The 12,182-nt window shown below is 45.6% G+C and overlaps 1 protein-coding gene across 4 annotated transcripts in view; it reads left to right on the top strand.

Moving 5' to 3' along the window:
* The first annotated feature begins 990 nt into the window (after positions 1-990).
* Myo1b (myosin IB) overlaps positions 991-12,182 on the top strand; it is a 166,655-nt gene continuing 155,463 nt past the window's right edge. For 2 of the 4 annotated variants that reach the window (XM_048345065.1, XM_048345064.1), the window contains exon 1: positions 991-1,216. The gene's annotated coding sequence lies outside the window, so the exon portion shown is untranslated. The remainder of the gene's footprint in view (positions 1,217-12,182) is intronic. The other 2 variants (XM_048345067.1, XM_048345066.1) reach the window with 1 other exon arrangement.

The raw sequence follows: 12,182 nt of genomic DNA, 5'->3' as shown, positions 1-12,182 counted from the left end.
TAGTGACAGCTTCCAGATATAGGTCAGTCCATTTAAACCTGGCCCCATTTATGGCCATTTATTTCATTATAGGATAAAGTAGTTAGACTCAGGAGTAATAATTACAGGTGTCTATGGCGCTTTTTAAAACACCTCAGCCAAGTAATCCTCACCTCTCCCGCCCCGGTGAGTAAATCTGGATGATGAGCCACCTTCCCTCCTTTCGGATGAGGAAACCAGGACCTGGGTCAAGTGGTTTGTTCTCAAACATTCCAGGCTGTGGCAAGAGGGCAGGGGCGAGGTGTGTGTGTGTGTGTGTGTGTGTGTGTGTGTGTGTGTGTCCCCATTCTCGGGCCCCTCTACTGTGCCCAGGTGGTGGTAGACCGGGCCCAGGTCCTGATCCACGCCAGCGAGCACATTTGTAGGAGCACATTTCTGTCTCACAGAGGACTGGGCCTGATGGTAGTGGGAGGAAATAGGTGAGCACACATGGCATCCCTCGGACTCTTTTCTTCAAATTAGTATTTTTCTGCTCGGGTGGGGCGTCCACACTTTGTATTTTTTTTTTTTTTTACATTTATTTCTTTATTGTCAAAGTGATGAACAGAGGGGCTACAGTTTCACCCATACGGCAGCGCGTACGGTTTTGTCATCGAGGGAGGAGGAAGCTTTGGGAATCCTCTCTCTTCGTGGCGGCTGCGTGTTGCCCCTTCCCCGTATCCTCCCCACGATGTGCAGCGCTGAAGGGGACTCCCCGCTTTCCCCCCTTTTCCGGGTACCGAGGCGGGGGTCTCCCTCTCCCTTCGGCGGCGGATGCCGTCGGGGCGCTCACCGGGGGGCGCTGTGCGGCCGGCGGCGGCGCGCGCGGCCGGAGGTGCGGCAGGGCTGGCTCGGGGGCGGCGGCTCCCGGGGCTGCGTGCGGCGAGGGGCGAATCCCGGGCTGCGAGGTCGCCGCCCCCGCCCCTCGGCCGGCCCTCCGCCCCCGGGAGAGGGGAGTGGCCGCCGCCGCCGCCGCCGCCGCAGCCCAGCTCTCGGCGCCCGGTGTGCTCGGAGCCTCGGCGGGGCGCGGAGGTGCTGCGGGAGCCTGAGGCGCGCAGACGAGCCCAGCGACGCGGGACCGCCAGGGCCAGACGCCGCCGCGTGAAGCCCCCCGCCACCCGCGGCGAGGCCCGCGTGCCTGAAGCCACTGGACGACGTGGAGGCGGAGTGGCGCCCCGGGGAGCCGGCGCCTGGCGAGGTAGCGCGCACTCCCCTCGGGCCCCTTCCCGCTCGGTCCGCGCCGCGCCTTTGTGCCGCGGTGTCCTGGCCCTGCCGCAGCCCGCACGCGCGGGGCAGCGGGTCCTGCGGTTCTCCTCGCGGGGTGGGGGGCGACAGCCCACGCGCGCGCTGGAGGTCGCAAAGGGCGATCGCCACGCTGCAGTGGCCTCGGGGGGGAGCGGGAGGGGAAAGGAAGGATTTGGAAACTAAGTTGCTCTTACTTTGCCCGGTCCCCTTCGTACCTTTGGGCTAAATGGAACCCCGTTTTTCTCTTGTCCCATCCCTACGCCCCTCCATCCTCCTGGCCCCCAGCTGTTTCCTGGTTTCCAGATGGTGTGGAAGGACACGGGGAGCTTCCTCTGGGAGGCAGAGCGGAGGGAGAACAATGGGGCGTCCTGGTAGTGGGGTTCAGGTGCGGCGTGCTCCGGCTGCGGCCGAGGGAGAAAGGGCCTAGGACCCGGTGGGGCTCCCCGCGCGTGCAGCTGCGCTCAGCTCCTTTGTTCCTCCACGGCGGAGGGGCTGCCCTGGGTCTCGTTTCCTGCTCTGGATGGGATTGATTCCCAGCCCCGAGAGGGAAGGGAAGGGAAGGGGGCGGGGCCGGAATGGAAAGCAGATTGGGAACGGGAGCCCTGGAGGGTGCTGGGGCCTGGGAGAGGGTCGGTGAGGGTGGTGATCAGAGTACAGTGGAGAGTTAATTACAAACACATAACATCTTGTCCCAGGGCCCTGTGGGTTTTTCTGGAGCTTATTTTGTAGTGCTTTGTTCGCGCTGTGGCGGTCGAGTCTTTGCTGTTGCAACAAGTTGTGTTTCCTTGAGTTCTAGGCACTTGGGGTGGTAGTTTGCTGAAAGCAAATCTTGTTAAATACGATGCAAGAAAGCTTTAAAAAAAGTTTTCTTTTTTTTTTGCTATGTGTTTGTGCCCATGAGTCCCTGCGTGTGTGACTCGTGGATATTGAGTTGGATAGGTAGGAGACAAAAAATGAAATGTTCTCCATTGTAATTCTGTATAGTATAAGCAGTTTCCAAGAATGTTTGGGCCCGGGAATCACGAGAAAATGAGACACGTTGCTAAATAAATGGATCAGATGATGGAAAAACCCCTTTGCAATTGGGTCCCAGAGAATGACACCCCCCCACACACACCCACCCTCCCTCCCTCTCTCTTTGGGTTTTGAACTGGAAGCTCTGCTGCACTTTGTGTGGACAGTCAGGAAGAAGAAAGAGAACGCTTTACAGTGTGGCGAATAGGATTTGTTTTCTAGAGGGAGGTAGAATTAAATGTGCCCTGCCAGGCATTTGTTAAGTGACCCATTGGTAGATTGGAATCAGGGATCCTCAGGGATCTGAAGGGATTGGCTGACTTGGGCAGGGAGTGAGTGAATGGTGCCTGGGTGAATGGGGTTTTCCGAGCTGAAGTGTTTCCAGGCATTCATGATGGTGCCTATGGGACAGTTGGTGGAAGGATCCCAATCTGGCTGCGGGTTAGAATTACCATGGCGATAAGTTAGGAGACAGGCTGTGATAGAAGTCTGGCTGCCAAAGACCCAGTGCTGCTCTTTGATGAGCCAGAGGCCACCATGAACCCTCCACTTTGGCCATTGGCTTTCAGAGGAACCAAGTTTGAAAGCCTTTTAACCTTACAAGGCAAATTGGGAGCTTATGTTGGGGGAAAAATGTTTCCTGCCCACTAAATGGTAATGGAAAAGAGCTGCACAAGCTACTGCTGAGTGATTGTCTTTTTGTGGGGGATGTGGTCAGACTTTCAAGCCTGGCTGATGAGCAGTGGGACTTGTCCTCAGGAGCCATGATGATGTGAAGTTGAAGTGGGACTGTGTCCAGCGTTAGGTTGTTTGTCATTATAACTGACACAATGCCTGGCAAAACACTGTGCCACAGACAGCTGACACAGGGACTTCTGTGACTTTTCCTTTATGTTGTGAGTTGATCTGTAAAATGTAACCCAGTTGAGTTTCTCACAAGTCTGTACAGGAATAAAATGCAAGGTGTTTCCAGCTCCTGGAGATGCAGACCGGGGAGCCCTTAAAGAGCTGGCCGCTAGTCTGGGGTGGTCCCATTGGGGACCTGATTGTGTGATAAGCCTGACAAGAGGCTTTGCCTCTGCACCCTCCTTCTGGGATGAATCATTACTTTGTGGAGGATGGAGTGTGAGACTGACTTTCCTGGTGCCTGCACAGTTATGCAAAGCAGAGGTGAGGAAGGAGTGTGGTGGGGTGTGGCCTTTGGCTCCTTAGGTATCCTATAGTCACCAGCTTGTAGCATTTGCGCTTTTATCATTGTTCTCTTGGGCAAGATCTTCCTTTCCACTGTGGTGCCACTATTTTCAACTGGACTTTTGGATCTTAATTAGATAGACTATACAATAATTACAACTACCATTCAGTAAGCATTTATTAGCTGCAAAGAGTCTTACGCCCATCATTCTCTTAAGACTCCAAGGATTTGATGAAGTCCTGTCTTCATTTCATAGTGGGCACAGGTCCCTAGGAATTAAATAAGGTACCTGTAGCTGTTTTGGAAACTACTAAGTGTGGTGGAGGGGAGAAATGAACTCTTGATTCCAAAGTCCATACTGTTTCTCTTTAGGTGTAAATCTTTGTGGTTTTTTTTTTTTTTCTATGACCTTTTGGTAGGACTAAGGTTTGAGGGCCATATGCTTGCTAAGTGGGTGCTCTACCTCTTGAGCCATTGCTCTAGCCATTTTTGCTGTCAGTTTTGGGTAAGATCTTGGGTTTCTGCCCAAGCTTGACCTACCCAAGTTTTTCATGTAGGTGGGATAATAGGCTCATGCCACTGTACTTAGCTTTTTGTTGAGATGAGTTCTTGAAAACTTTTTGTCCAGGCTCAAACCATCTTCCAATCTTCTGCCTTTTGAGTAACTGTGATTACAAGTGTGAACCACTATACTTGGCCTATATGGATCTTCTAATAATAGGATAACAATAATTGGATTATCTAGTTTGCTCTTTGAAAATGTAATTGATTTTATATGTATTGTTATTGATCCTTCCAATAGGTTTGCAAGACTATATTAGTGACATCAGAACTCTTGAAGACTGTATTGTGCCAAAGCTGTAGGTTATAGTTTGTATGAATAACCTTTTTCAGTTTGTTTCTTGAGACAAATTTTCATTATAGAGCTCAGGTTGACCTCCAGCTTGCCAGCCTCTTTGCATTTTTCTCCTGTGTCCTGGGATTACAGACATGTGCTACCATAACTCAGCTTGAGTAAGCTTGGAAGTGAGTGGAACTTTATTTTTTAAAAGGGTGCCAACTTTAAAAAATAAGTTCTTACCCCCCAACCATATAAACTTGGGAGAATGGGAGTCGGTCTTATATATAGTACTTGGGCATTTTGTATTTCCTGAAATCCATCTTTACCCTGTTAATCTGCAACCTGTAACAGAACATTGCACCTTGCTCTTCAGCCCAAATCCGGTGCTAGTCCGTCTGTAGAAGAGAATGAAGGAGGGAGGCTATGATCTAAGAAGGACATGGGGCAATCAAATGGGAAATGCAGTAGCAGCAGGCCCCAGTAGGCTGAGTCCTTTCCCAGCACATGCTTGCTTTTTTGTCCTGGCAGAAGATGCACTTCTACCGGGAAGTGTCAGGGTCTTTTTTTGTAACAGTGTCCTTTCAGATCATTGCAGTTGAATTCTGTGGGAACACACATTCCATGTGACTCTGCACAGCCTTTCCCTAGAGAGAGATGAACTAGTTTAGGCCACAAAAGTAAAAAGGAATGGAGGAGACCTATGTCTTTTTTTTTTTTGCTTATGGTCATGGGGCTTGAACTCAGGGCCTAAGCTTCCTCTATGGTGCAGCACAGTCTTTCAAGCCACTATTGAGTAAGTTCTAGGTGCTGGTTTAGTGTCTAGCCTCTTGCAGAGGTTTTCTCCAGGCCATTTCAGTTCATCCCCATCCCATTGCTTTAGTGGGAGATTTTTTTTTTTGTAGGTGATGACTTGAGTCATTCACGTTTTTGTTATGTAGCTCTGGCTGGCCTTGAACTCACAATCTTTCCATTTTAGCCTCCCCAGGGCTGTGTGTAATGCCACATGAAGCTTGGTGTGAGTTAGTTTTTTGCTTTTTACTTGATTTTTATTTTTTCAGCGGTTGGACTTTAAACTCAGTGTCTACAGCTGGCTAGGAGAGCATTCTACCACCTGAGCCACATCTTCACCCCTTAGCCCTTTTTGCTATGTTTTTCAGATAAGGTCTCTTGTGTTTTCATGCAACTGATATCCTTCTGTCTCTACTCCCTAGCATAGCTGGGGTAAAAGCACTCACTGCCACACCCAACCTGTTTGTTGAGATTGGATCCGGCTAACTTTTTTGTTATGATCCTGAATCTTGATCCTCCTGTCTCTATCTCTCCAGATTATAGGCGTGGACACTTTCCTTGTCTCAAAAAAGTTAGGTTTAAGGAGTTTGAGGGAGCACCTATCTGGGAGAGTTTCTCACCTTTTGGTTTGTTTCCCTTGTCACCAGTAGTTTAGGTTCCTTTGCTTGTCCTTGGCTTTCTAAAACTTTGGGAATGAGTTGAATTGATTGTACTTGATTCTCTAGTTGTGTCCTCCTCCTCCAAAACAGGAACACTTGCTGAAACAGGATTCATTTCCCCTGTAGGCCAGAAATGGAGGAATAGGACCATGTCTGGTGATCTTTGTAGCCCTTCCCTCCTGAAGACTTCTATCACTGGGAGTTGTTCTCTGTCAGCAGTTGCCTAGGGCACCATTTTTAATGGTAGCTCCGGGGGTGATATGTGAGGAAACAGTTTGTTTGCTGTACCATTGCACCTAGTTTTTTTTTTTTTTGTTTTTTCTTTGCCAGTCCTGGGCCTTGGACTCAGGGCCTGAGCACTGTCCCTGGCTTCTTTTGCTCAAGGCTAGCACTCTGCCACTTGAGCCACAGTGCCCCTTCTGGCTGTTTTCTATATATGTGGTGCTGAGGAATCGAACCCAGGGCTTCATGTATACGAGGCAAGCACTCTTGCCACTAGGCCATATTCCCAGCCCTGCTGCACCATTGCAGAGCTGGGGTTCAAGGAGTCTTTGAAACGAGTGCCAAGACAAGAGCTACTTGGAAATTCATAGTCTTCCATGTAGGGAGTTTTCAAAGTTGAAATCTACAGAAGAGAGAAAATTGACATTCTTTTTTTTTCTTGCCAGATAAACTACAGCACTGAGCATCTTTTTAAAAAAATCCCACCCAACTAACTTATCTAACAAAAACTGCAAGTGTCTGTCTTTCCTTGATAGCCCAAAGAAACAAGAAGAAATCAAGTCTCTGCTTTCTAGGGACTTTTAGTCCGATGAATGTGAACTCAGCATGATCTAAGATTGTCCAGATGGCTTAATTTTGCTGCTTATCTGAAAATGTCATTTATTTTATAAGTTTTTAACTTATTTAAAATTTTTTTGGGGGTGGTTGAATGTGAGGCATACATGTTATATACATGATTACAAATACACAGGTCTCCATTAACATGTATAATTAATACATGTTAATACAAGAACATTTAGAGCTGGAGTTGCTCTTGTGAAGCTGGTGTGATTGTGACCCTGGCTTTGATTATTAACTCTAGGGACAGTAGACCCAGATTCTACTAGGTAGCCCATGCTGGCCTCGAATTCTTGCTCTTTTTACCTCAGCCTCCTGACTGCTAAAATTACAGACCTGGACCACCATGCCCAGTTCAATGATTTATTTTTTGCACTACCACTTGACCCACATCTCCACTCCTGGTTTGTGGTGGTTCATTGGAGATGAAAGTCTCAAAGAGCTCTCAATCTCTTTTTCTTTCTTACTCTCTCCTATTTCTCTTCCTCTTTTCCTTTTCTCTCTTGCTCTCTTTCTCTCTTTCCTTTTCTCTCTTACTCTCTTTTTCTCTTCTTTCTTCCCCTGTCTCCCCATGCCTCTATCTTGTATGGCCTGGCAGTTTGCTCTCCCCCTAATAAATTCTTCTCTGCCTGAAACAAAAAGTTTCAAGGACTGTCCTTCCCAGGCTGGCTTTGAACTGTGATTCTCTAAGATTAGCCTCCTGAGTATCTAGGATAACAGGTGTGTGCCACCAGCGACCCAACTCACTGGGTTCATGAAAGCACTTCCTAACACTGCAACTGAAAATAATAAAAATCCACTCCCTCTTCATGTTCCCAGAGAACCTTGATTGCACAATTCCTGCAGGCCCTTTAGGTTTCCAGTGCACAGCGTCTTTGTCCTCCCACCATGCTGCTTGCCTTCACATTCCGTGTTATTAGACCCTGCAGTGCTGTTTACAATGTTCTGTTGCACACATGCTTGGCTCCTAGCTGATCAGCTTTTCCCTTGCAAGTACTTCAAAAGGATTGCCGCTGTTTGTTCATTTGGTCTTTGGGATTAGCACCGTTATCATAAACATTGGGCTTATGCTAGCTTGCATGGCTAGCTAGTGAGTTTTGCAGTCTGCATGTAATCTACTTCTCGTTGTAATGGACTGAATGCATTTTTTACTTGACTTTGATCTGAGGAGCCCTGTAGGAAAAGTTCTCGCTTGAGATCTTATATAGCTGATATTCATAAAAGTATGTGACCTGCCATACTGAGTCAGATTTAGGCTTATTCGATTTGATATTTGGTGGCATTCAGGGAGGAAAGTGGAATGGGCTCTCAGATGCCAGCTTTATAAGAATTGAGGGATGTTTCTTGAATGGCCTTAGTTCCAAAAAGAGGCATTCATCATTGCATAATCCCTTGCAAAAACCTCTCATCCACAAGTGTAAATTCATCTTGAACTATTTTTTATCCTATGATCTATGTATTTCTCACCTTCTTTAAAGATAGAACTTGATTAGGTTGATATTTTAGTTTCAGAGCTCCACATTTTAGAAGGCTAGACGTTACTGTTGAATGGGGCCTTCCTGTAAACCCCTTGGTTTTCTTTGAGACATTCTTAGGCTCATAGTTATTATCAGATCCAGGAACTTGACCCTAAGTCTTGCAACTTCTAGAGAAATACCTCATTGATACCCAGATCTGTATAAATGCAAGTTCCTATCACCTAGGATGTTTTCCTGTTGACATCACTGTTTTGTTTTGTTTTGTTTGTTTGCTAATAGCATCTTTATCATCATTTTGATGCTGGATTACAGAATCCCTCTCTATTTTCTGTAACCTTTACGTCTACCCCACCCACTTGTGTTTGGTTTTGTTCTCTTTTATTAAGGGGCTAGGTGACAAGAGTGAACCTTTAGCCAAAGTGTATTATTTCGTGAAAAGTTAGAACTAAGATGAGACCTGTAAAGTTACGTAAAAAAGAGTTCCTTGGCCTGGTACATATTAAATTGCCTTGCAGGATGACAGTTTTATTCACAGCAGTATGCTGTGAATTTCCAAGAAGGAGACAAAATGTATCATGAATTGTTTTGTACATTTATGATTGGTGTTTTTGGGATTGAAAGGGATGCTTTCTTATTTGTTCCTAAATAACTCTTCTTTTTGCAGTACTGGTACTGGGAGTTGAACTCATTTTGCTAGTCCTCTGACTCTAGAGCCACTCCAATTTATCAGATAGAACCATATGTTGTTAACCTTGCTAAATTAGGATTCTCTGTTGTCTGCCTCCCAGGCAGCTGGGATTATAGGTCAGGCCCCTTCATACCCCGGAATAAGTAGTTGAGTTTGTTTCTTTTCTTGTGTGATACTGGGATTCGATCTCTGGGCCATTCTCTTGCCAGTCAGGTGCTCTTACCTATGAGCTCTGCCTTTAAGCCTGTTTTCCGGTGGTTAGTTTTGGGATAGGGTCTTGCTTTCTGCCCAGGCTCAAAATAGTGTGATTCACCTCTGTTGGGCTTCCAGTGTGGTTAGTATAACTAGCTCTGTCTTGAAATCTCCTTTGAGAAGGGGTCTTCTGAACTTTTTTGCCAGACTTCAAACTGTGACCCTCCTCAGGTCAGCTGCTGACATAGTTGAAATCACAGACTGAGCTACCAGCACCCAACTATAAATGGTTCTTGCTTGATTGAGTTTATGTCTACACCTGTATTTGTTATTGGAGCCTGAGGTCATAATGGAAATAACTTAAGCCTGTGTTGGAAATTTCACAAATCACTTTAATTTAAAAATTATGTGTATACTTTTAGAAGTAAGGTTGGATGAATTTTAGTTACTTAAGTGCATTTATTGATTCCATCATTTGGGTGTCAATTATGACCTGGACACTGAGCTTGGTGCAGTCTTACTGGAGAGCAGAGACAATGTGGGTTCTGTTCTATGTGATGTGAGAAAGAGACATACTGTAGAGTTGAACACCTCCCCTATTTCTTTTGGACTCCTCTGTGTCTCCCCCACCCTTTGATAATGGCTCAATTTAATCCCCTATTCTTGCTGTCATGCAGAAATGATGCACACATCAAACTAAAGAGCAACTCTGATTTCTTACTCTTTAAGGTAAAAATAGACAACTAAATTTCACCCTCAGAAATCTAAATTACATTGTTTTGTTTACTGACACCAAGGATGAATCCTGAGTGTTTGTGACTTAGAAAGGACCTACAACTTTGAGAGATTGGGTTCTGGGAGGGAGAGAAGGTTGAGGGAATGCTGAAGTTAAACTTCTCCTTTTTGCCTATTTTGCTCAGTAAGGTTTTTTCCTTTGTTGCCACCATCTTGTTATGTGTCAGAATTAAAAAAAAATTCCAAACTGGAAAGAAAGAATTATGGAAAATTACTCAAACGCCTTTTTACAAAGAAATGATCACATTTGACAGATTTCCCCCAAACATCATTGATTTTTAATACTTGCATGAAAACTCATTACCCCTTTCAGCTTCCTTTTTATGCCCTGCTCCCCTCCTTCTTTTGTGTTGGTATTGTGGTTTGAACTCATTAGCTTGGCTCTTGCTTGGTTGACTGGTGTTCTCAGCTATGCCTCTAGACCAGCTTTTTTGCTGGTTCTTTTTTTGTTTGGTTTTGTTTTTTTTGCCAGTCCTGGGGCTTGAACTCAGGGCCTGAGCACTGTCCCTGGCCTCCTTTTGCTCAAGGCTAGCACTCTGCCACTTGAGCCACAGCACCACTTCTAGCATTTTTCTATATATGTGGTGCTGAGGAATCGAACCCAGGGCTTCATGTATATGAGGCGAGAACTTTACCACTAGGCCATATTCCCAGTCCTGCTGGTTCTTTTAAAGATAGTGTCTAGTAGCCTTTTTCTGTGCCGAATGATTTTGGACTATGTACTCCTAGGTCTTAGCCTTCTGAGTAGCTATGATTACAGGGATCAATCAATGGTGCCTGGCTTTCATGCCTCCTTTCATTTAAGAGAAGGGGAAATGAGTTATTTGCCAAGTTTGCTTGCTTGCAGGAATTTATTCCTTGTCAGTGGAGTTCTATAAACATCTCAACAAAATCCTGACACAGATTTGAGAGAGTGTACAAGTGGAAGTATTGTCTACATTAGCAGAAGAGGTGTTTATATGTGAAATACTGCTGACTTCAATGAGATTTCATGGTTAAGGAGTGTGTGTATGTATGTAGTATATATGTGTGTATTTGCCAGTCCTAGGGCTTGAACTCAGGGCCTGGGCTCTGTCCCTGAGCAGCTCTGTGCTCAAGGCTAGCGCTCTTACCACTTGAGTCACAGTGTCACTTCTGCCTTTTCTGTTTATGGGATACTGAGGAATTGAACCCAGAGCTTTATACATGTTAGGTAAGCACTCTACCACTGAGCCACATTCCCAGCCCCAAGGAGCGGAGTATATTTAAATAAGGAAGGACAATGATGCCTTTCAATACCTTATTCCATAATCGACAATGATTTTTCATCCCTAACTACAAATGACAAATTTGAATGTATTATACATATTTATTATTGCTCTTTTTCTACCTGAAGGATGTCCAGTACAATTGTAATAAGATCTGGATTTCTAGAATGGGCCTAAGTATTTTTCAAAAGAACTTAAAATAGGAATTCTATTAGAAACAATATATACCTTTTTGAGTAGGGTACCATGTGTTGGGGGGTCTCAGTGTGCTGTTGTTCAGTTTTTTCCAGAATAGGAGTTGGCATGATTGTAGATATGTGTCATAGCTGCTACCGTGGAAGGAGAATTCAGTTGTCTGGGTTAAGTGTAATAGCATGCTAATGGTGTAGGGCCTGGGCTTTGAGGAAATAAGAGAAAGCTGTCAGCTTAACCTTAACATGTGACACTGGTTGCCAATTTATAAAACAAACACAGAGATGTACGTAGAATGTTTTATTTCCTTAGAGGTGACCTGTTTCTTTGGGCTTAAACCTGGGGCCTGAGTGCTGTGCTAGGGCTTTTTTTGCTCAAGGCTAGCACTACCATTTGACCACTTTGGAGATGAGAGTTAATTGATTTTCCACTTGGGTTTACATTGAACCATGATCTTCAGATCTCAGCTTCTCAATTAGCTAGGGTTACAGGGCCATGAGCCACTGGCTCCCAGCTGTAGTGACCTGTTTTGTATGTCAAGAACTCTGCAGTGTTAATATCTGGCTAGACCCGACTGCTCCAGGGAGAAAAGGCCCCTTCTTCACCAGCCATCAGTGGCCTGGGAGACATCTGAAGTATGTACAGCACAGTGAGCTTCCTCTCCTTGGTGAGATAGTTCTGGCTTGCCTGCTACCAGCAAGGTGAGCGCATGCTCACCCTATCCTAGACAGCAGTTAGTTCGTGCAGCTGTTTAGATGTCCATTTGGATCCTTGAAATAATCAGTTGTGAGGATCTCATAAAGAAGGCTAAAGTATAATTGGATTTAGGGGAACTTTTATGGGAATTTTGTATGGGGTTGGAACAGCTCACAGCAGGGAGGTGAATGGCAGCTGAAGGGGTTGGGGCATCTATAATAAATGTCCCATGTGTTCCAGAACCAAGATTTTTATACAGTACAAGATAACTGGAACTGTCTTGGATATTTTGTATT

This window comes from Perognathus longimembris, chromosome 4, assembly GCF_023159225.1.
Source record: "Perognathus longimembris pacificus isolate PPM17 chromosome 4, ASM2315922v1, whole genome shotgun sequence".
Taxonomy (NCBI): domain Eukaryota; kingdom Metazoa; phylum Chordata; class Mammalia; order Rodentia; family Heteromyidae; genus Perognathus; species Perognathus longimembris.
Note: the sequence above shows the minus strand (reverse complement) of the source record. Positions and strands in the feature narration are given on the sequence as shown.